This window comes from Mesoplodon bidens (assembly GCF_964165515.1).
Source record: "Mesoplodon bidens genome assembly, chromosome: 5".
In the NCBI taxonomy this organism is placed as follows: domain Eukaryota; kingdom Metazoa; phylum Chordata; class Mammalia; order Artiodactyla; family Ziphiidae; genus Mesoplodon; species Mesoplodon bidens.
In genome coordinates this window covers 117,505,831-117,531,798 of record NC_138161.1, presented here as the reverse complement: position 1 = coordinate 117,531,798, position 25,968 = coordinate 117,505,831, and the positions used below count along the sequence as shown (strand labels likewise).

The window sequence follows — 25,968 nt, the reverse complement described above, 5'->3', positions numbered from 1 at the left end:
GAATATTGAGTTCCCTGTGTTATACAGTAGGTCCTTGTTGGTTATCTATTTTATATATAGCAGTGTGTATATGTTAATTCAAAGGTCCTAATTTATCTCTCTACCCCCCATGTTTCCCCTCTGGTAACCATAAGTTTGTCTTTGAAATATGTGTCTGTTTCTGTTTTGTAAATAAGTTCATTTGTATCATTTTTTAAAATTAGATTCCACATAAGAGTGACATCATATATTTGTCTTTCTCTGTCTGACTTACTTCACTTAGTATGATCATCTTTATGTCCATCATGTTGCTGCAAATGGCATTATTTCATTCATTTTAAGGCTGAGTAATATTCGATTGTATATATGTACCACATCTTCTTTACCCATTCTTTTGTCAATGCCATTCCACTTTTTTTTTTTTTTTTTTTTGGCTGCGTTGGGTCTTCATTGCTGCGTGCGGGCTTTCTCCAATTGCAGCGAGCAGGGCCTACTCTTTGCTGCAGTGCGCGAGTTTCTCATTGCCTGGCTTCTCTTGTTGCGGAGCACGGGCTCTAGGTGCACGGGCTTCAGTAGTTGCAGCACGCGGACTCAGTAGTTGTGGCTCGCAGGCTCTAGAGCTCAGGTTCAGTAGTTGTGGCACACGGGCTTAGTTGCTCTGCGACATATGGGATCTTCCCGGACCAAGGCTCGAACCCCTGTCCCCTGCATTGGCGGGCGGATTCTTAACCACTGCGCCACCAGGGAAGTCCCCACTCATTTTTAAATAGAGAAGCAAGTTGAGCTTAGCAGTTAGATTAAAACATATGTTTATTTTGTCATGGAGGGGAGGGGCAAAATATCAATTAGAAAGTCCAAGAAAAATTAGTTGTATAAGACAAAAAATGATTTAAATATAAAAGAAACTAAAATATGGCATGATTTTGAGCAATTAAGCTGGGTAAGAACACTAAAGTGGAAGGAAAATATGTATAATGGATACTTTGGTATTCCACCTGTGCCCTTCGTCAGGGCTGACTCACCCATTCCCGCAGTTGCTGGTAATATCAAATGCTGGCTGCTCACATCTTGGTTCCTCACTGGCAATTGCCCTCAGCCTCAGAGAACTGTCTTGCCCAGGGTTACATTCTCTGTAGGACTGTCTGAAACCTCACTTGTAACCACACTGCACATCAGCTTCTCCCAATGCCCGATCCTGCCTTCCTCACTTCTTTGTGAGTGAATCTCCCAAGAGCACTCCCTATGCAGTTCTCCATCTCAGAGCCTGTTTCCAGGGACCCCAATGTAAGACACATTGTAAAGTCACAAAGATAAAAGGGAGAGTAGAGAATTCAGAAAATTGCACGTGATTCTCCCTCTATAACTGGCACATAGCTTTCACGTGGAGAGATGGAGAGGTGAAGAGAGGAAATTAACAGAGATATGTGGAGGCCAGAGAGTAAAGAGATCTGGATGCTACACTATGGAGTCTGCATGGAAAGTCAAAGCTGTATGACCCTGGGCTGTGGTGAGAAAAATGAGACACTGTCTCTGAAAATGCTTTGTGATGAGATTCAAATGTAAATGATTAACAGACTTCAGCCTATGATGTTTGAGCGTGCCCGCAGGCCTGATAAACCAGGCCAACTACAAGTCTATTTACAACAAGAACTAAGAGAATCCTACCCTATGGGGAAAAGGCATCAGATATAAAAGCTGGTCTAATAACAGCGGTTATTGGAAGAGGGCACGATTCTGAGTTACGAAGTGTCACTTGGATTTGTCCACCCTGCCCTCACTGCCCTCCACCCCCAGCCCCAATGAACTTTGTGGCAATGGAGGATGGAGAGAAGGAGAGAGGACAGAGGAAGAATCATGAAGGAGAAGCTATGAATAAAAATAGGAAGAACTGAGGCAGTAGAGCTCTGTAAGGCCGTTGGCACAAATAGCCCTGCTTCATCATGTGACCCAGAATTGGGAGAGACATACATTACCTACTTCTGCCAGGAATACAGTGTGGCTCTGGCATCCTGAGAACTCCAAAAAGCACTATGCACAGTTGCCACCAAAGGAATCCCACACATCTGCAGCAGTGATGCTCAGAAGAAGCGGTAGATCCCATGGAGAGCAGCTCAGCCCCGGGTCCCAGAGGCAGGGAAGTGCCCCATAACTGGAGGCCTACACAGAAGGAAGCCAGAGCAGCAGGGGGAAAAAATGGGGGCCATATGTGGTACCCAGCAGAACCCATGTGGGACTCCCAGCAATAAATACTAGACTCTTTTCCAGAAGCAGAGGTCCTGCAATTATAGATGAGAGTCAGAGAAATCTGTGTTGCTACTGTTAATGTCATCCCATTTCAAGAAGGATTTATGTAGCCTGGGGAAGCATAGTAATAATTACTATTATTATTTACCAGATAATAGCAATCTTTATAAGAAAAAAAATGCCTTTCATTTCTTATTAATCTCTGCCTAGCCTAATCCCCTACAAACAGGTGCTGAATAAATGTTGACTAAATGAATAAATAAGTGCATGACTACTTTATTATCTCAGGTTTCCCTGAAATTGGAACATAAAAGATATTATGTTAAGGTGTAAAGAATGGCACATCCGGCTCATAATCAAAGGATGACTAGTGAATGACATCAAAGTCCACAGATTCTGGGATGTTGCAGAAGCACTGAAACTTCCATGAGTGTATCATCTGTAGTCTGAAGATGCCTCTGGAATTGATCATATTTTCCATCTGCAACAACTCCTTGAGGTGGTAAATGTCATATGCTACTACCTGCTGGGTAAATAGCATATCATTCTCTGTGCCTGTCTAAAACTCTAAGGAGAGTTATTTGTCATCGAGTGTGTCTTTCCACTGGGCAAAAGCTGGGTCCTCAGTGTTTGCTAATCATTCAGAGTGTGTCTTGAGCTATACCAAAACCTGGATCAGTTTCTCCTGCTCAGTAGTGGTGCGTTACAGATGTGGTCCTACCTTCTTCTTGGCATTGCCAACAGCAATGTGCTTTGACCTCTATGGATAAGAATTTAGAACACATTTCCGCCTTTTCAACTAAAATTTTTGTCCCAAGTAAAACTTCTGCCAACTAGACCTCATCTGAATGCTTCTGTGCTAGGCCCCAGGACTCATTTGGGTTTGAGCCCAATCTGTTCAGAAACCACAAGTTGAAAATAAATAAATAAATAAATATTTAGAGTATGGGGGTGTTCAAATAATTGTATGAACCAAAAATATTTTTTAAACAAAATTTTCTACATCTTTTTTCTTTTTTTTTTTTTTTTGTGGTACGCGGGCCTCTCACTGTTGTGGCCTCTCCCGTTGCGGAGCACAGGCTCCGGACGTGCAGGCCCAGCAGCCATGGCTCACGGGCCCAGCTGCTCCGCGGCATGTGGGATCTTCCCAGACCGGGGCACGAACCCGTGTCCCCTGCATCGGCAGGCGGACTCTCAACCACTGCGCCACCAGAGAAGCCCAAATTTCCTACATTTTATCTTTCTTTTTTTACCTGTAACTATTTATTCCCTCCCCTTTAACACACCTTGGCAGGAATAGCCTAACAGGTTTCATCCAATAAACATGGCTCAACCCATTTTTCTTATCAGATTTCTCTCTCCTGAAAAGTTTTCTGAAGTGAGGAACGATATTATTGCCCTCAACTGTAACATGATCTATTTCTCTGGTCTCCTTTAAGCTGTTTATCATTTGCTTCACTATTTCAGATGGAATTAATCTTCGAAAAACAGATAACACTCTAAGATGTTTATGGCTAAAAGCTCCATCAAGACTTTTTCACAACTTGTTAATGGAAGAGAAAGCAGCCAGGTAACTGCACTGCTGGTGCTGTAATAAATGCTTACTACTGCATTCGCTAAAGCCATCAGCGTTGCTTCACAGACATTGAGGAAACCTCTTTGTTTCATAAATCATTGAAATATTTCAGGACCTTTGGCATGAGCCAGAGATATTTTCAGAGAGTTGAGCATCAATAACAATGAAACCAACATGATGACATGCAACAGCAATCTGAAACATTGTATGGGGAGTTCCAGCCTGCCTTTCATTGGAGGAATACTAAAAATAAGTACATTTCACCACCCCTCTCCCAACTCATGGGAGCACGCTACTTAGGCAACTTATTACTTCTAGGGTTAATTAAGCCTTTTTTCCTTAATAGAGACACTATAACCAGACTTAATACATGATGGAAATTTTAAATTTCAATCTACTTATATGGAATGAATCTAAAATATATAAATTAGTTGAACATTTTATGCATTATTGGTGAACTCGACTTGCAATATTTTACAATGGAGGATCCTGCTCAGGGAGAGCTTCTTTTTTTTATTAATTTTTATTGGAGTATAGTTGCTGTACAATGTTGTGTTAGTTTCTGCTGTACAGCAAAGTGAATCAGTTATACGTATACATATATCCCCGCTTTTTTGGATTTCCTTCCCATTTAGGTCACCACAGAGCATTGAATAGAGTTCCCTGTGATATACAGTAGGTTCTCATTATTTATCTATTTCATACATAGTATCAATAGTGTAATATGTCAATCCCAATCTCCCAATTCATCCCATCCTCCCTTCCCCCCTTGGTATCCATACATCTGTCAGAGACAGCTTCTTATTGGCAAAATAGGTAAGTCCCACCAAAAGAAATGAACTTGGTCTTTGTGAGACTCATTCTCTTTTCCAGTTGCTCAGGTCAAAACTCTTAGAATCATCCTTGATTTCTCTTTCTTTGACACCCCACATCCAACCCTGAGAAAACCCCGACAGTCCTAATTTTACATAACTCGAATCCAGCATCTCAGCACCTCCTCAGTCGCCACCTGATGTAAGCGTCTCCAAGCTGGTTTTCCAGCTTCCTCCTTCACCCCTCTATAATCTATTCTCCACCAGAAGGCAGAAGATCCTTTAAAAATGTAAGTCACATCCCGTCACTCCTTGGCTTCCATCTCACTGAGAGTAAAAGCTAAAGACCGACCAAGGTTTAGAAAGCCCTCCGCTGAGGGCTCTCCACTAATTATGCATTTCACCGATAATGCATAATATGTTCAACTAATTTATATATTTTAGATTCATTCCGTATAAGCAGATTGAAATTTAAAGCTTTCTGAGCTCATCCCCACCATTTGCCCTCAATTATTCCCGTCTAGCCAGTCTGGCTTCCTCCTGCCCTTCACCTTCTGCTCTTGCCTGAAGAAGGTCTTTGCACTTGATATGCCCTCTGCCTAGAATCAATTTCTGCAAGATATCCACGTGGTTGGCTCTCTCACTTGCTTCAGAGCTCTGCTCAAACAGTACCTTATTGGGGAGGTTTGGCCATCGTACATAAAAGAGCTCATGGACTGGACCCAGTTTATGTGCCTCTGCAGATTTGTTCTTTTCCACCTGTCCCCAGGCATCACCAGTTTGCCCTGCTTCCCAGGTGGAGGAGCCGCAGTAAATACAGTGCATGTGATCAAAACCCTGATGTCATCTCTTACCTTTGCTGGATGATTCAACTCTTCCTTCTGGGAGAGAGTCAGCCCTCGGCAGTCCCTGAATCCGAGGTCAACCCAGCTGGACCCATGAAGGTTCCAGCCACCCCAGTAGCTGCCCAGAGAGGCCAGATAACACAAACCAGAAGTGAATTTGATCAGCGAGGGACCAGAAATAGAAGGAAATCAACATAAGTTGCTCTCCTTCTCTCCTTCGTTCCCCCAAGGACGAAGCTCCATATGGACTCTCTGGGAATGTCCTGAGTGACCCACCTGTTTCTTCTGAGGCTCTGACCAGTTCAAAAATGCACCACCTTTTATTTGTTTTCCTGATTGCTCTGCTTTGCATTCCTTTCTCCCTCACCTTTACTGCTCTGAGATTGCACCTCCCAAAAGTATTAGGATGTAAGCTTTGTCTCAGGTTCTGTGTCCTAGGGAATCTAAGATATGCATACACGCGCGTGTGCACACGCGCACACACACACACACACACACACACACAGAGAGCTGTACTCCAAACCCTGATCCTGCTATATTTCTCTTCACTGCTTGTAGTCAGCTATCTTTACGTCTATCTCCCACTGTGAAATGGAAACCGCATGAGATCACTGACTTGGTTTCTTTTGTTTGATGCAGTATTCCCAGTAGCTAGAACAGTGCCTAGCACCTATAGGCATTTAATAAAAGTTTAGAAAATAAATAAATGAGAAGTTTGTTTGCAAGTATGGAATTTAGCTCCAAAAACACAGAAACTAGAGAAGTTCAGGCTTTTATACGTGACCTGCCTTTTGATGTTAAAACTCCCATCTGGAAGTTTTCCTATTCTTCTTCCTCTCCTAATTTCACCAAACCTCACTGGCCACCTCTCAACTCAAAACTTAACTTCCGGGCTTCCCTGGTGGCACAGTGGTTGAGAGTCCGCCTGCCGATGCAGGGCACACGGGTTCGTGCCCCGGCCCGGGAAGATCCCACATGCCGCGGAGCAGCTGGGCCCGTGAGCCATGGCCGCTGAGCCTGCGCATCTGGCGCCTGTGCTCCGCAACGGGAGAGGTCACAACAGTGAGAGGCCCGCGTACCACAAGAAACTCATTCATACTAAAATGTTTGGGACTTAACTACTGTATGTTCCCCTCAGAGTTATTTGCCTGGAGGAAGCTGACGTAGTCAATGGCAATGAATCCCTCTGTTACAAGTTCGTGCATCAGGAAGCAAAGACTCCATGGGGAAAGCAAGGCTACTTCCTTCCTCATACTCCTGAATTTACAGTCCTATCCAAAGTAATGATTCTCTGCTTTGTAACTGTCCTGGAATTGCGTCATGAGACTATGTTCCATCTCTTTATGTCATTGAAAGCTCCTTGAGATCAGACATGGCTTTTATTTCTTAGGTGTTCCTGGAAAATGGCATTTGTCTCTTATCCTAGCCTCCCATCTCCCTCTGCTCTAGCCTGTCTGTACTTCTACCAACTGATTCATTCTCCCAGACAGTGGTCTCCAAAGTGGGAGTGCACAGATCCAGGTAATGAACAAGATGATTTTGGGGGTTTGCAGAAACATATATTTATTATGTGTGTGTATGTATATATATATATATATATATATATATATATATATATATATATATATATTTAAAAAATAAAAAATTACATAAGCTTTATTACATTTCATATACATGGACTCATACTGCTGTCTTCCCCTGGTCTATATGTAAGAATGTCAAGGGCACATAGCATACATGAGACACCTAAACACAGAGCAGATGACCAGGACCCTGTTGCCGCTCTTGCATATTTAGTGCTTTACAGTTTAGGCATATCCAGGTAACAGTGAGGTTACAAACCATATAACTGAGTTTTAATTAACTCTGGGAAATGGACACCTGGTTAAATATTCCTGCAAAGAAGCCATCAATGGACAAGAATACCAATTTTGCAAGCTCAAATGAACAAGAAAATGGCAGCATTAACACATTTACCCCAGTACAGATTTTTCATCTAACATTTTATAATATAAAATCAGTGACAAGAAAGTGGCTAAAAAAATTCGAAGCTATCCAGAAGACCATTTAAAACATAGATTTACATTTATTTTCATTAACAGTGAACTACATCTTATATATATGTGTGTGTATATGTATATGTGTGTGTGTATAGTATCTTGACATACTGGTTAATGACTTTGATATGCATATGTAGAATTGTGCTTTGAAGTAAAAGCTAATGATAATTCGAACGAGTCACAATTCACAAGACATTTTTTAAAATAAACATCCGAAACAAAGAGACAAGCCGCTGCAATTTTTGGAAAGATGTTTAAATTAGGCATTACTTAATTCATTGTCTTACAAAATTTCAGGAAACATGTATTAACGGTGAGAAACAAAAGGCTATGTGCAATTACAAATATCCTTTTTTTTTTTTTTTTTTTTGCTTTGGTGAGTGCTGAAATAATACATACAAAATGATATGGTACAAACCAACATGGACACCTTTGTCGGAAAATACAGGACTTTTTAACCAGATTAAAACTCTTCCAAACAAAGAATTTCAGTGGAATCTGAACCCATTTTGTTAAGATGCATGGAAAACATTGCTGAAATTTTTTTTCATCTTTCTATTTTATTAGATTAAAAAACACAAACAAAACCAGTAAGAACTAAGGGAAAAGATGGGGAAAGAAATATAGGAAAGGGCTGGACAAAAATCAGCGATGACAGGAGAAGCGGAAGGTGAGGGGGTGGGGGGAGACATTAAGAGCCCCAAGTCAGAGCAGGAAAGAGGTTTCTGAGGACAAGACATCGCTTCATTTGCTGACAATTTTCTGGCGTATGGCTCAGGGCCTAGAGCCTTAGAGGGGCTCAGGAGGTGATGGACCAGGTTCCCAGGGCTGAGGCAGTGGGCAGAAGCCCATGGACAGCGATGTACTTTTTGTAGGCCTCAGGGATGATCTTGAAGCTGGATCAGTGACGTGGCAGATGTCTGTAACAGGGTCCTGGTTTAGGGCTGGGCGATGGGTCACTGGGCAGACCTCTCCAGCAGGGACCTTTGGGGACCGCCCTTGGAGAAACCATTCCTTAACTGTCCCCTCATCCCTAAAAGTGATGAAGGCATGTGGACCTCCAGCAGGAGGGAGGACGGGTCCAGGGCCAGCGCCGGGAGTCCCTGCAGAAGCTGTGGGAGCAGGATCAAGTCCTTTTCTTTAGGGCCTGGCTCCCCAACAAGTGGCACTGTCACTGAATGGGAGGTGGCGATGGACCCCAGGCACTTCCGCCTCTTGGGAACCTGCTTCTTTCCGTCAGCCTCGGGCCACTCATGTGTCTCCAGTGAATGTCAGTCAAGCTCCTCTGTGATTTTGGCCTCCCCGAGCAGCTCCTCCACTCCCAGTGGGGCCCCTCTCGCCCCGTGGCCGGCCCTGCTTCTCCTGTACCTGAAGGAATGTGGTGTGTGCACAGCTGTAGATGGGCGCAGGAACTTCCCATGGCCAGAGGCACTGTCTTGTAGCTCTGGCGGGAGCAGTGCCTTCTTTTCTCGGCTTTTCTGAGCACCACCAGCCCAGGTGCTGCTGACATTTTGAGGCCTCAAGCTCTTGAGAGGCTCCTTATCCTCCCGTTTTTTTTTTTTTTTTTAAATAAATGTATTTATTTTATTTATTTATTTTTGGCTGTGTTGGGTCTTCGTTGCTGCACATGGGCTTTCTCTAGTTGCAGCGAGCGGGGGCTACTCTTCGTTGCGGTGCACGGGCTTCTCATTGCAGTGGCTTCTCTTGTTGCGGAGCACGGGCTCTAGGCACGCGGGCTTCAATAGTTGTGGCTTGCGGGCTCAGTACTTGTGGCACACGGGCTCAGTACTTGTGGTTCACGGGCTCTAGAGCTTAGGCTCAGTAGTTGTGGCACACGGGCTTAGTTGCTCCACAACATGTGGGTTCTTCCCAGACCAGGGTTCGAACCCGTGTCCCCTTCATTGGCAAGCGGATTCTTAACCACTGCGCCACCAGGGAAGCCCTTCTTATCCTCCTTGATGGGAGCCCCATGCTTCCTTCTCGGCTATTCTCCATCACCGGAGTGTTCAGTCCCATTTTCCATGTCAAAGTCAGAGTCTACGGCACCCTCTGTGTCTGACTGGTCCCCTTGGTCCTCATCATCTCCTGAGTCCTCTTTGAAACCCCATAAGCTATCCGGTAGAGCTCATCCTTCTGCCTTGCCCTCAGGAGCCCAGAGAGCTGGTGCCCTGAGGTCTTCCGACGGCCCGGCCCCCCAGATTCCAACCGCTCGTGGACCCTGCACCTCCTCCAGCCACTGCTCACACAGCATGGTCCTCGGAGGTCAGAGCCCACACCACTACCTGCAGGCCGCCGGCAGCCTGGAAATTATTTTTAAATCAAGAATTGGGACAAATTACACAGTGTTATGAGCTTGATATATAATGAAAGTATCCCTATTTCTATTTTACCAAGTCTCAGCATATGGTTTTTGCTAGGTTGTGTTTCAGTAATAAAATACATGAAGAATTTCTTTTTTTTTTCAAACCGTCAAAGGTAAAATATAGGCATGAGATATATTCTCAACAGTAAATTACTTCTTTAATGGTAAAGCTGTGTAAGTAATGGGGCCACTCCTTTTACCAACTGTTTTAAAGGATTTGGGCTAAGATTACTGAGGCAGATCATATGTGACATTCATTCGTCCTGCTCTGCTCTACACAGGCAAGCACAGAACACTATCAGTGTGGTAAGTTTAAGTTTACTTTTTTAATCTTTAAAATATGTTTTACTCTTTAGGAGCAAATTGAAATGGGAAGTAACCATGAGCATATTTTCTACAACACAGAGATTTGCTTATGGCAAAGTACTCAAAAGGGCTAAAAACATATATTTACAGAAAGACAAGTGTTCCAGACATGCTAAGCTTTTCTATGATGACAAGCAGGCTATCAATAACAAGCTACCTATCAAGTGTTTTTTAAATGACAATAACAATAACATTAATAACGCCATCTGTCCCTTCAAGGCGGAAGTAATGTTTCAATAGTAAATAAGAAGGAACTACCTTTTCTTCTGAAAAAGAAGAAAAGAGAGAAACTCAGGCTACTGACAGAGCACATTGGAAAAGGATATATAGAAAGATGTCGGGGTTTCCCTGGTGGCGCAGTGGTTGAGAGTCCGCCTGCCGATGCAGGGGACAGGGGTTCGTGCCCCGGTCCGGGAAGATCCCACATGCCGCGGAGCGGCTGAGCCCGTGAGCCATGGCCGCTGGGACTACGCGTCCGGAGCTTGTGCTCCGCATCGGGAGAGGCCACAACAGTGAGAGGCCCGCGTACTGCAAAAGAAAAAAAAAAAAGAAAGATGTCCATTGTTATGTAATTTGGATACAAAACTAGATCAGTAAATATATCATCTATTTTTTTAAATCTCATATCAGCACATTCTAAAACCTTGGAAATAAGATTTTTGTAACCAGTTTTAACTCTTCCAAACAAAGAATTTCAGTGGAATTTTGATAACAATGAAAAATGGTAAAACCTATTTATTGCTTTGCAAGAAAAACTGATTGACATCAGAGAAGATGGAAACCTACTAGTCACATTTTAACAAAAGCCTTTCCATAATTGGTGAATGGAATTTATTTAAAACAGCCAATAAAGGAAATTTTCTCTTGGATTTATGTGCCTTTGTGAGATATAGTCCTCAATTGTAAAAACCACTACAACAAAGTACTGGAAAAATAGTGAATTAAGAAAGACATTTAGATAGTTGTATCAGAAAAATTTTAAGTTTCAGAAAACATTGAAGCATATTCAAATTTAACAGTAATTTCAGTGAGAGCAAAAAGACTTTTGTACCATTACTAATTAAAATAAAAATAAAACAATAATTGCTTATTTCATCATGAGCTCAGCCTCTTTGGGTTATAATGGTATAGACTTTATGATATGCATAACAGGTACTGACACAGTAGTTTGTCTATAATTTGGAAATAAATAAATATACATATAGTGAGGATGTATACTGGATTTTTTTTTACTAATAAGGACCTGCAAATAAAACATTTTGGAAGGCCATGTGCCCTATGTCAGGGCTATTCAGTGTGTTCTGTGAACCCACCACATCAGTGTGACATGTGAGATCATTGGAAATGCAAATTCTGAGGCTCCATCCTAGACCTACTGAATCAGAATCTTTGGGTAGGGGGTGAGGAATATGTGTTTTTGTTTGTTTGTTTGTTTTTGTTTTTTTGCGGTACGCGGGCCTCTCACTGTTGTGGCCTCTCCCATTGCGGAGCACAGGCTCTAGACGCACAGGTCCAGCGGGGCCATGGCTCACGGGCCCAGCCGCTCCATGGCATGTGGGATCTTCCCGGACCGGGGCACGAACCCGTGTCCCCTGCATCGGCAGGCGGACTCTCAACCACTGCGCCACCAGGGAAGCCCCGAATATGTGTTTTAACAAAACCTTCAAGTGATTCTCTGATGCACATCAGATCTGTTCAAGACCTTGCTCTTTCAGAGCTGCCTGTTGGATACTAAATTAAGGCCAAACTTCTCACCATATCGTTCAAAGGCTCTCCAAATCCAGCCAAGCCTCCTTTAATGGTCTATTTCCATGACCCGCAACCATGTTGGATGTCCCTGGTGTTCTTGGGTGCCCCCTTCTTCTCTCCTCTCTGCCTTATTTATGTTCTTTTCTTCACTGGATTCATCTCCAGCCCTATTATGTCTGCTTAACCAAAATCTCCACAACCTTCAATACCTGCCTCAAAAGTTACCTATTCTAAGAAGATTTGCATGATTTTAGCAGAAGGGGAAAAAAACTTAACTGCATGGTCTCTCTCCCTTTTTTTTTTAATGCCCAGAGCATCTTGTTTGTTTATTTGCCCTGGCACTGACTGTGTTGCATCATGCATTATAGTCATGCAGGCACTTATCTCATTCCCTCTGTAGATTGCAGGCTCCTTGATAGAGAGACTTTATTCATCTTCCTTTATCCCCTAGTTTAGCACTCAATAGTTTGCTACGGAGTCGAAATAAAATCCCATAACTGAGCTCTGCCCACACCATGGGCTTCCTTCATCATGCTGTTGGGGACATTGCCTCACCATGGAGAACCTGGATTTCCCATGGACTTTTCTGTATACACTGAATGTCTCTTGCCCTCACATTGCATTTCTGAGCTGGAAGAGCCTTCCTTCTCACTTAGTCATGACTGGAGTTCAACACTGAGCCACAAATGATGATCAAAACCAAAAATGGTTATCATGTTTAAGGCTTACCAGTGTCAGACACTCTACCGTGTATGACTATCTCCTTCTGCCCTGGCGATGACTTTATTTGGTGGGCATGTTACAGCTCCCATTTTACCAGGTGAGGAGACTAAGATGCAGAGAGGCTAAGGATTAAGTAACTATCTCAAGGTCACAGGGCTAACAGAATGATAGAGCCAGGACTGGAATCCAGGTTGGCAGGCTCCAGAGCCTTCAGAGTTAACCTCTCCATTACCCTACTAACCACAGGAGATAACATTGCTCCAGGGTCTTCCTTACATCATCTCCAAGTCACCAGCACTCATAACCACATGAAAAAGCCACATGCACTAGATTCGATCTCGATAACAATATAAAAACTATGATTTTACTATGAAATTTCAACTTAAATCTAGATCAAAGATATCTAAATTACTCTTCATTTGGGCTATAAACTCATATTCCAAAACTTAAATGCTTAAAAAGAAAGCTTTGTCTAATTTAAGATTACTAGCTCAAATAAAGCACAGAGTTAATACTACTTTTCCTCTAAAGTAATCAGTACAAAGAGTCCTTTTCGTCTTATAGTAAAATATGTCATAGAACTCAAACTAGTAGGCAATCACTATCTTTTCTTCATAGGAAAAGAAAGCCTTTGAAATATGTACCATAACCTCTGAAAAATACAATTATCTTCCCTAAGAATTGAGGCATTTTTTTCTGACACAAACGATGGGCAATTGATCTATAGTTCTTTTCTTCCTCAAAAAAATTATTGTATATTGTGTAATGATCATTATAATTAAAAATTAAGATGGCTTGCAATAATTTCACCATTATTTGATTCAAAATCTTTATAAAATATTGGCATTTTCCAACATTTATTTTTCCTGTCTATGTTCCACTTAAGGCCAAATTTTCAAACCCAGCTGCCAAATTACACATATAATTACTGCATTTGCGCACAAAAATGTGATAATTGCTTACACAATTTCAGAGGCCAGCTTGAGGCTCCTTTCCAAATTTGTTTCACATGTACAGTGTGGTGTATGTAGTTTTATATGAAAATGGGGGAAAGTAGAATTCATGTTTTGTCTGGGTGATACATGAAAATAGGTACAAAATAAAGCCTTTCTATAAATGTCTAGGTCTGTCTTCACATTTTCTCCCCATAGATCTTTATAAAAGAAAAGTCTCATAGAGCAGCTCAAACTTGAGCTGGAGTTGGAGTCATGGCAATGGAAGGGGATGATGGCTGGTATAATGCTGTGAACAGAACAGATGCCTATTTTGTGGGTGGTTGACATGTTGTCATGAGGCATTCATCTGTCTATGAACTGCCTCTATCAACCTGGCTAAGAAAAGATAAAGATGATATAAGGCCCACAAATGTACAATCAGCCAAGACAACACCAACCTCAGTAGAGCAGAGTGGCTGAGCACTGGAGACTGGGGGTTTATCCTTCCAGCTTTGCCTGATGGTTGACATAATGTTGGGCAAATATCCACCATGGACATAGCTCGCAATGGGTACTCTTAGTGGAAGGTTTGGTTCAAGAGAAAGAAAAGAAACAAGATCTAGGTAGTCATACACATTAGTGAAATGATCTGAGATACTTTTGTTTCTGCACAAATAGGATAGAAAATTATGCCCAGTTCCACATAAGCTAATACCTAGGCTCAAAAAATATACTTGTCAAGCTCAAGGACTATGAATCTGATCTCTGACTAGCAGACATCTGACTGTGGCACTTACCAGAAGCAATTAGGCCAGAAGTCCACTAAACAATGAAGGAAGCTCTATTGTCAAAGAAACCCTCGGAAAGATCATCCTCCCCAAGGCCCAGCTGAAATCATCATAACATATCTTGAGCACTTGATGTATGTGAAGCAATGTTCTAAGCATTTTTCATGCATTCATTCCCTCTTTACAAGCTTAATAATCCTAAAAGATGAGGACTATTATTAACCCCATTTTACATCTGAGGAGACTGAAACACAAAGAGTTTAAGAAATTTGCCCAAGTTCATACAGTTAGAAGTAGAAAAGCCAGTTATTAGAACCCAGGCATTCTGACTCCAAAGCCTTTACTCTTAACCCCAATACCATGTTGCTTATCAGATAAAGCCAAGGAAAATAATGGACAAGGGATAGCCTCCCAAAGAGAAGACCTTAGGCAGCCAACATGGCCCTCCATAGAATTAACTATTGGAATGCAGTTCTCACCATTTCTGTCCAGCAGGAATGCTATCATTGTGGACTAATGGCTATTTTGTGTTGTTTCTCATTCTTCGCTTTTCCAGTTATCCTATTCTTTCTTCATCATGGGGTTTCTATGGGTTGTGTTGTATATGGAGTTATGGACTATTATTACCAATAGTCCTATACCAATAGACTATGAGAAGTTTCACCCAGATGTGATGGAGTGGACCCCACATCACCCAAAAAATCAAAACTTGGAACTAATGCACCAAATCTTTGGGTTGTCTCTACTGGGGAAACATGGATGTTTCTGAGAGGATGAATGGAAAGGAAGGTATGCATGGGTGCTGGGTAGCCAGTGGGCATTCACTGATAACTTGACCAGGATCCACTCCCCCTTTCCAGGTTCATGGGATCCTCATACCATTCATGGGCTTTGGGAGCCATAAATTTCATCCCCAGTCACAGAAGCGAGTGAGTCCTGATTAATGTCCAAATCAGAATAATCACATTCCACCTCCACATCAACCTGGACATGACAATTGGTTTAGGAATGATCAGTAATCCAACTGTAAACCAATCAGTATGTAGCATCTATTCACCATCATTGGTTCTGTTTAGTCCAAACAATGCAAAGAACAAGGTTTTTTTCACTGGTTAGACGTAAAGGTACCTTCTCCTCTATCCAGATGTGAAAGTGGAAACATGTCACCTTGATGACCACTGGCAGCCACTTTACAACCACAAAGAAAGTCAGTCATGGAATAAAGCTAGAACTGGATAGTAGAGTGAAAGAGGGAAGAAAACACACTAAAACTAGGTCTTTGATAATATCACTGAACTGGATCAACCAATAGTGAAACTCACCCAACTCCTGAACTTGCAATTACATGGGCCAATAAGTCTCCGTTTCTACTTAAGCCAGTCTGAGTTTTGTTTTCTGCTAATTGATGTATCTCCTAAGGTTATTTGCATGGTTTTCAGAAATAATAGCCTAGAAAGATCTGATTTCTCTGTAGCCTCCTAAGAAGTTTAGGTCGATACCTGGAATATCTGCTCCAATTCCAGTAGTGCAGACTTCTTGTACCATGAAATTCAACAAGTTCTAAATGGTTTAGGAGGCTCTAAGGCAGTGTATAGCAGTGAAAAACACAGGACTTGGTTGAGCTCAAATCCCAGCTCTTTCACTTACTAGTTGGATCAGGTGACCATAAAATTTATTATCCAAATCAGGATAGTTGTGAGTAAAAGGGAGTGTTTAAATAATGTCTCTGGAAAACAGTCATAAACTGGAATAGTGCCAGGAAAATAGGTGTGAACTGTCCATCTATATCTGGGTTGCTTTGGACAAATCTTTGAGTGCCAATTCACATATCTGTAAAGTGCGGCTAACGGTATTTGTCTCTCATGGTTGTTAGAGGATTCAAGGAGATATGACACATAATAGGTGTTGGAAGACAATTAAAACACCATTGCACTTTTTTATTCTAAACGCTTCTATACTGATAATTGTTTTTAAAAAATTACTCATGGGAATTCCCTGGTGGTACAGTGGTTAGGACTCAGGGCTTTCACTGCCGGGACCCAGGTTCAATCCCTGGTCAGGGAACCAAGATCCTACAAGCAGCTCGGCATGACCCTAATTAATTAATTAATTAATTAAACATATTCACATATTTACTGGTGATTTAGAGATTTTTCTTTAGACTATAAATATTAATGAAAAGAAATGAATACAAATAAGAATCTATGAAAACCTCACAAACTTTAATAACATGAAAACCAGGGCCAATTTTGCACATAGGTATGGTAGGTTACCACCCTTTAGACAATTTTCAGGGGTGCAGAAAAATTCCCCTTCCTCCCAATAAACTTTTTTTGTGATGCCTAAAATTCTCCAACTATTGAAAATGATTAGCCCTTATATTTCTACAGCATGCAACAGTTTAGAATTTGCTATAGCATGAACTTACAATGTAATCAGTCAGTCTCATAGCAGTGACCGTAGAGCTGGGAGCAAGCTCCTAAAGAAGCGACAACACAGGTTACCCTGTCTTGAGTATTTTCACCCTCTTCCCAATATGCCCAACCCTGAACATTGCAGTCCTACAGATTTTCAAAGGATTTTGTCATTCTTATCCATTCTATCATCAATCCAAACTTTTCCTTGCTAGCATGTGAATGGATCTTACAAAGTCAAAAGAATTATTTTTCAGCACCCCCATTTGATCTTTACATCATGAATTTGAGGTCACATCAGTGTTAGCAAGACACTTCTCTGAGGCCTGAATGCGGAACCTGTATCAGTCAGAATCTACTCCGAAGACAAAATCGACACCAGTTATTCAAACAGAAATATTAATATATTTGTTAACTGACTAAAAGTTAGAAAGAACTCTAAGGTATCTTGGAGGTAACAACTTCAGGAAACAGCTACTGCCCCTAGGACTGAGGGAATAAAGAGAAGAGACGGAAATTATTAAAACTCGAATTATTAAAGCGGACTTTGAAAAGGGGCTCCATGGAATTGAAGCTCAGGCCTCGGAGGAGGGAGCACTACTCACCTGTTCCTGGTGTCCCTGAGTTCAGAGGAGGGTCCTGGTGGCTGGGAACCAGACTTCTGAGGAGGGCACTCCAGCCAAGTGACGCTGGCATCTCTGAAAAGAGCACAGTGAAGGTTTTACAAGTGCTAGAGAAACAGCAAACTAGATTCCGATGCTGCTCTAGGAAGGAATTGCCCCTACCTGGGTAAACAAGCATGGCTGGGGTTATAGTCACAGGAACAGGAAGGACCTTGCAGTCTTCCTCTAGTGCCCCCTATTGACAGAGCCTACATGCAGTCAGTTTACAAAGCCGCATGTGTTTTGCAGAGCCCCAGCTTCAGGATCACAAAGCAAAGGACCGGTTTGGAGCTTAGAGATAATACCTTAATGACTAACACAGAACAGCAAATTTTTATTGTGTGGAAGAGGAACACATAATCTGACTCTCAGGATAAAAATATCCAGCTCCTACAAGACATTTCCCATGCCTTCTACACCACCACCAATGAAAGTATTTTGAAAACTGTGACGTATCATTGAAAGAAAAGTGCTATAGTTATTATTTCTTCTGGAAGACAGATCTGAATAGGCAATCCCTAACAGTTTGGATATCAAGAGCTGACTTGTTGACATCTTAGTGACCATTTTTGTCATATGAACTATTACCAGCCAGAGACATCATAGTATTTCTGTTCCTACAGAAATTGTGAGGATGCTTTTTTCCCCAGGAAGCATCTTAGACATTGTGATTATTCTCCGTAGATATTCATGGAGACATGATTTGAATATCTCTATTTTCTCGGGGAGCTGAAGGTGAGAATATTGATTATGGAATATTCTGAAAGTCACACAGTGTGTATAAAGCTAATAAAAAGGCATGCTGTGGTCATCGTAGAATTTTCAAAGAGGTCATGATCATGGCTTCACTGTTGTGCCTACCTGTTTGGCACTTCTTCTTTTGTATAAAGTGTCATTCTTTATATTGTCTAGGTCTTTGTTGACTGAGTTTGGACAGATTTAACAAGACAGGAAAATCTGTATTCATATACCAATTTTTGACAACCTTAATAGACATAAAAATCCTTCTGATGTCTTTCCTGGGGCAGTACAATGAGTGGCCAACCACAAACGTGTTCAGAAACTTCCTTTAACTGGCAGATTGGAAGACTGGCCTTGGACCAGTGCTTTGAACTCCAGTATTCCTAAATGAGACCTAAAAGATACATATAACTTGAACACAGTTTGTTCTGGGAATCTCCTTCCGGATAAATGGGAGCAGAGCAGGGCAGAGAAGGAGAATGACAATTGTCTTAGGTTTTCAAAGGCCTTAAAAAGCCATAAAAGTTAGACAAAAAGACAAGAAAGAGGCAAGATCTAAGGGTTAATCTAAACCCCTGCCCAGCATGGAGGGATAACATCATGTGGTAAATGCAGCTCCAGCACTTAGCAGTCATATCTTATCATATCCTACGTATGAGTAGTTCACAGAATGGAAACGTATAATAAATGTCTGAAAATTAAGATGTTTTCATCACAGCCACTGCCTAAATGGCTCATGTTTGGTTGAGAGGTCACTAAAAATAATGTAATAATTTAAAATGTGGTCTCTGGAACCATGCTGTCTAAATGCAAAACAAGGTACCTCTTATTAATTAGCTACACTATCATGGGCAAGTTACTTAACTACCTGTGCCTCAGGCTTTCATCTGTAAAATGAGGACAATAATATACCTACCTAAAATTAATTGGGGTAAATAAAGTGTCACAAAAATACAATGGCTTAAAGATTATAGATATATTATTAATATTATATTCACTGTGACTCTTATAACTAACCATGTTTCCATCTTTATATTGGCTGCCAGGGAACTCAGAGTCAAATTTATAATACTCTCTCAGCAACTACATAGTAATGACATGAGCATTTGTGTCATAACCAAATCTTTATCAGAATTCCATTCCCACTTTTACTCTTTACTTAATTTTCCAATCTCTGTATGTTTTTTTCCTGTATTGTTATAAGTATCTTTATAGGTGTCCTCAGAATCATTTTGAAACACACACACACATGCATGCAAAAATAAATATTTTTATCTTTTTAAAATTGTCCTCAGACTCCTTTTGTAACAATAAAGCATAAATTAAGTAAGTGACAGTGTTTTCCCAGACAAGACTATGAATTCCTCAAACACAAAGGGCCCATTTATCTGACTAGCAAACATTCAAAAGTATGATAACACTCATAAGGCTGAGGGAAAACAGGCAATTCAGTAATAGTTATCAAAATCACAAATTCATGAAACTACTGACCCAGTGTTTTCTCATCTAGGCATTTATCCTACAGATATATTAGTACCCAGACAAAATGACATATGTACAAAGTTACTCACTTCAGCCTTATTTCTAACAAGAGACTGGAAACAAAATAAGTGTCCATCAATAAACAGCTGGGTAAATAAATTATTTATTTCACTTCTCAAACATTTGTATAGATCTTTGGAATGCTCACAGTCTTGGACACTCAGCCTATGATGTCTGGCGATTAAATTGATCCCAACAGAGCCAGTAAGCATCAATCTTCATCTTACTTTACCACAATGCTTTATATTGCCAGGCCAGTTTTTTGCTGCCTATAAGGGTCATTGAGAGTAAATGAATTCCTAGTACACAGATAGCACACTGTTTTCATTTATGCATTCAGTCTCATAGATTGCTTATAGGAATGTAAGTTAAACTCTTACAGAAGGCACTGGTGCATTATATTCCAATGCAGAACCTTAGAAAGAGACTTGGACTACTAATATTAGGCCAGACACTCTGTCTTTCTTCCAATATCTGAGCATTTTATATAACACAATCAAAAATAACAACCACCACAACACTCTACATGCTGTGATAAACCAAAACCAATAGGCTCATTGTATTAGTTTTGCTGCATAACAAATTATCCCCAAACTTAGCAGCTTAAAACAATAAACACTTATCATCTCACATAGTTTCTTGGGTAAGAGATCCAGGAGGGGCTTAGATGAGTGGTCCAGCATCAGGGTCTCTCATGAGGTTGTAGTTAATTTCGTCTAGGGCTGCAGTCATCTGAAGGCTTAACTGAGGCAGGAGGATCTGCCTTCAAGGTGGCTCACTCATGCCCGACAAGTTAGTGCTGGTAGGAGGTCTCAGTTTCTCACCACATGGACCGTCCCATAGGGGTTCCGTGAGTGTCCCCATGACACGACAGCTGGCTTCCCCCAGAGAAAATGATCCAAGAACAAGAAAGGTGGACGTTGCAATGCCTTTAATGACTTAATTTCAAAAGATACACACCATCTCTTCTCCCACATATTGTTCTTTAGAAGCAATTCATTGTCTGGCTCACAATCAAGTAAAGAAGAATTAGGCTCTATCTTTTGAAGGGATAGTTCCAAAGAATTTGTAGACCTAGTTTAAAACCATCAAGATCATTTTGTATGCTTCTAGTCCCCCAAATAAAAAATCCTTGAGTATTTCCTGTAAACTCTGCAACAAGAACAATTTTATCCCCAACTTTGGCTAAGCTGGTGTCTGAAGATGTATCATGACCTTGGTGGATATGATAATCATGTGAGCAAGTTGCTGTTTTCACCATGAATAGATTAATTTTGCAGTTTTTCCTTAAATACTGGTTATGTTTTTGATAGACCAGTGAGTCTTTCTGAAGTCTGGCTCCTTTGCACTCTTTGCAAGTGAATATTTCTCTCTTTTTCTAAATACCTCTGAGCATCTCTTTGATAATGTCTGAGTAGGACCTCCTACCTTACTCTCTAATTCTTCCATCCAAACTCACAGAGGAAGAATATTGTAGAAAAAAATGGGAAATAAACTTGCCCAAGCAAGATCAGAGAGCAGCAGGAGCACACAAAGGGGGAATCATCATATGTTTCTACTTGCCATCCTACACTTCTGCCATTGCTGTGAGAAACACTTTCCCCAGGTAGGTCCTGCTCCATCAGCCTGGGTCCCAGAATGAAAATGCATTGAACAGAGCCATCCCAGGAAGCTTCAGACCTGAAGCATGAAGCAGAGAAGTCCAGCCAACACTCAGACTCTTGAAGAAAAATAAATATTTATTTTAAGACATCATATTTTGATGTAATTTGTTAGGCAGCATAAGCTAGCTGATACACCCAGTTTTATTTAGATGGCCACTCCCACACCAATAATCTGTGACCAGCAAGTGTGTCCGTGAAAGAAAACTACATCTTCTACACATGTTTGAAAGAGAAGGTGGAAATGGTTCTCTGAAGAAGGTTTTGGCAGGGAGTGGGGAGAGTGCCGGGCACACAGATCAAGAGAGATGCACCAGAGTCTGGAATTCCCTAACCTCCATCTGTGTTCTCATTCATTTATTCAACAAGCATTCTATCCAGTGAATTCTTTATTTTTTTTTCTCACTTAAAACTCTTCTGCTACATTTAACAAAAATGTCTTTCTGGAGTTGGTGTGATTCAAAAGAAGACTGAGAAAAAAGAAGACTGGTTTCAAGCAAAGGGCTCAGCAGCATGCATGGGAAAGTGGGACCAAGGGGTGAGGTGTATGTTGGAGAGGATAGGAACCAAAGAGGCTGGGGTAAGTGATGGATTGTATGCAAAAATCTGACCATGACCCAAGGAAGCGCACGTGTGGCTGGCTGGTCTAGTCTTTCTCGCCTCAGCTGCATCCTGGGGAGCACACTGGCAGGGTTCTTTGAGGAAGAATGTTGGTGAAGCCATTGAAAATGGTGCCAGGATAAAGCCAGAGAACTGAGGGGCACAAAATGACAGCCATCGTAGCATTTTCCCTTGTTCCTATAAACCACGTTTCTGTCATTCCTTCTTTCTTGCCCCGCACACCACCGCCAACAGAAGTACTTGGAAGTTACAAAATGAATATTTGAAGCCCCCATTAGTGCTCTCCCTCAGTTATTAGAGTAGCTTGTTCTTTAAATTAGAACTTTCCTGTAACATATCCCTGATCATTTGGGGCTTTGATTCCTCTATTTGAAGGGTGTCACATGTCCTGTCAAAATAATTTCTTATAGCTCCCTAACAACTGTGGGTGGCCTGTGATCACCTTGTCCAAGTGTCTTTTACACCCAGAGCTGGTTGCCAGATTCCACGTGACTTACTTGCTGGCTCCCCCTCCCTACAACTTATGCTCCAAATATCATCTCCTTCCTGTTTTTTTGTTTGTTTGTTTTCTGTTTTTGTATTGTTTATTTGTTTGTTTGTTTTGCTGGCAGTTGCTGGGGCCGAACAGCAATTTGCAGTTATTTATGCAGCTTAAACACTATTGTCAACATCCTTATCCTCAATACACAACCAGTCCAGGGGTGTGAGCTGAGCTTTTCGGGTGTCACCATGAGAAGGGGAGGGAGATGGGCCGAGGTTCACAGAAGCAAGGCTTCCTGAGGTCCTCAGCCAAAGCACACATCATTGCCTGAGCTGCTTTTTCTCCTTCTCACCTCTATTTGGGGTGGATTTTCATTTGGAATTATAAACAGATCACAGCTTGCTGTTTGTTTGCTATTGTCAGTTCAGACCCAGCACTCAGGGAGAGGGTGGCATCGCGGAATTTTCTTGGCCATTTAACAGGGATGATGGAATTTGCCTGCATTTGTATAGCTCCTTCTCTCCCAGACTCTCAAAGGCCTCCTCAAAGAGAACTTAATCCTCTCCAACATCAGGTATGGATGGAACATTTTCCCCTTCCTCCCTCAAGCCCATTTCAGAGGGTATAGTTCAAGGTAAACAGGTGAAAGCAAATAGGAGGAGGGGGAGGAAGGCTGACACGTCCTTAGAGAACCACAGGTGTGGCCTTTGCACTGCTTACACAGAAGTACCCCTTCTGGGTGGACATCTTTCCAAAAGGCATGCTTCCGTCTACACTGATGCAGTCCCATGCCAGGGCACAGCTTGGTGAGTGGACTATGAACTGGATTAGGCACCCTCGTCCCCTCAGCCAAGCATTTTTGTACATGGCACAACTGTACAGGTCAGCCCTGAGTTCTTACACCCAATGAAGTGAATTAGGTTTTTGTACTTAGGGTGAGAATTTTGTCCCAGAAATTCACTATATCCCCATTACACTGTTGACCAATTGAAGAGACCATCAGTGCCTTAACATCTAAGTTGAAAATTACTGTTCAGAGACTTTGCAAGCATCATCTCATTTATTCAGTAAATATTTATTAAGCACTTATGTACAAAGCACAGGCCCCCTCCAGGAGCCTAAAGCTCTTTGGAAAGACCACAAAAACTGCGATAAATCACTGTCGCTGTGGCAGGCAGCTTCTGACACGGTCCCCAGTGATCCTCACCTCCTGGTATTAATGCGCTTGTGTGAGCTCCTCCCCTTGAAAATGGGCCAGACCTATGGCTAAAGGATTCTAACACATTCTAAAGAGCAGTCTATAGCAAAAGTGATAGCCTGTCACTTCCCTGATAAGGTCACAAAAAGCTGACTTCCATCTTGCCAGTTTCTCTCACTTGCTCATTCCGGTACAGCAATCCACCATATTGTAGATGCTCTATGGGGAGACCCATATGGCAAAGATCCGAGACCTCCAGCCAACGGCTTGTGAGGATCTGAGGCCTCAGTCCAACAACCCATGAGGAACTGAATTCCACCAACAACCATGTGACTGAGCGAGGAAGTGGATCCTTCCCAGTCAAGCCTTGATATTAACGCTACCTTGTGAGACCCCAAGCCACACAGGACCCAGATGCCTCACCCACACAAACTATGAAATAATGCATGTATGTTATTTTATTTGGGAGTAATTTGGTATGCAGCACAAAGCTATAATCACAGGGTGTCAGGCAGCACCGTGGTCATCTCCAGGCTCCACTTCCTTGAGTAGGGAAGGATTCACTTCCACATCCACTCACAAGACCGTTGACAGAATTCAGTTATTCAAAGGCTGTTGGCCTCAGTTCCTTGCTGGCTCTTGGCTGGGGACCACCCTTAGGTCTTTACCACATTAGTCTATGGGCTAGCTCACAACATGGAAGTTGTCTTCCATCAGAGTGAGCAAAAGAAGGCAAACAAGGCAGAAGCCAGGGTCTTTTTGTAACCTAATCTCAGAAGTAACATCCCATCACATTTGCCATTTTCTATGGGTTAGAAGCCCACACTCAAGGGGATGAGATTACACAAAGACAGGAACTCCAGGACGTGGAGCTCATGGGAGGCCATCTTTGAAGCAACCCACTGTGTCTTCTCTGTCATTTCCTCACCCCATTCCTTCCCCAGGCCCTCACAAGGCCTGGCAGATTCTCTCTGCCCCACTGTCTCTCCATTCTCCCATCACCATGTTAATTAGTACACAGCCTTTGCAACTATGTAGATTCTGGCCAAGCCTCCTAATGAGCCCACCTACCTTCTTTCTACTCTCCCAACTGGTACTCAGAAAACTGATTACAATTTTCAAGACATCACATTGTATCATATAATTTTTCTATTTGAAAATGGTCACTGGCTCCCAAATTCCTCTTCTATCAGTAAAGACTTTTCTCAGACTAACTCAATTACTGTTCCAGTAACACTTTTCTTCCCACTCCCCTCCAACCATACAGGTATACTCATTGTCCCTAGATCACAGCCAATCAATCTCCCTTTCCATGGCTTTGCGTGCTGTTTCCCCCCCTTAAATATTCTCCCCCTTCTCTCCAGCTATCTGAATTCTCCCCCAAATTTCATGACTCAGCTCAAGTCTGTCTCCTTTCTGAAGCTTTCAAACTTATGACAGAGTGTCTGGACATAGCTGGTCAAGTAATCTATGTGTTAGCGTAGTTTGGTTCATTCTGGAGCCAAATGGCCTCTTCCTCCTCCTGATTCTTGAATTACTCCTTACTCACTGAACCTCTGGTGTGACACATCACAGACTTCCATTAGTTTTCAGTTCAGTAGAAAAATAATAAGCTATCTATAGCTGCATATTAATTGAGGGTGTGAAACAAGTTTGGAGAGAGTAGAATCTACCATCAACCTTGACCATAGTCATGATATGTTCTAGAGCTGTCCTATCAACCTTCATAGGATTCTATTGCTTATTATCCTGTTTTCAGGGATTCATCATTAGCCCAGAGACTGTACAGCAATTTGCATTCATAAGCATGAAATTCTTGGAGTTCTCAGACACTATTTCTTAGCTTCACCTATAATGTAGTGTAACAATCTAACAGAAAAGAAAAACTAATAGTTAGTGTCACCTACTAAATACCGTAGATTATGTTGTTCTATATAATCCTCACAACAGCCCATTTTACAATAGAGAAAATGGAGACCCAGAGAAGTTAAGTAATTTGCCAAAGGTAAATTACTTTTGGTGACTGGTGAGACCAAGATTCCAACACCAATCTGACTGATTCCAAATCCCATGCAACTCCCTCTTCTGGACATGATAACTGGGAGATATGGCCTCATGCATGTTTAGGAGAAATCATGTTTATTTTGCATGGTTATTGTTGGATGGAAGGCAGCCTATAGCATTCTCCCTGAAATGATTTTATCATCTT

At 41.8% G+C, this 25,968-nt stretch overlaps 1 pseudogene across 1 annotated transcript in view; it reads right to left on the bottom strand.

Annotated features, from left to right (window-relative positions):
- Positions 1-8,305: 8,305 nt before the first annotated feature.
- LOC308617974 (vacuolar protein sorting-associated protein 72 homolog) overlaps positions 8,306-25,968 on the bottom strand; it is a 49,620-nt pseudogene continuing 31,957 nt past the window's right edge. Inside the window, exons 2-3 of the transcript in view lie at positions 9,563-9,816; positions 8,306-9,060 (exon numbers count right to left, since the gene is read on the bottom strand). The product of the transcript in view is annotated as a vacuolar protein sorting-associated protein 72 homolog (transcript). The remainder of the gene's footprint in view (positions 9,061-9,562; positions 9,817-25,968) is intronic.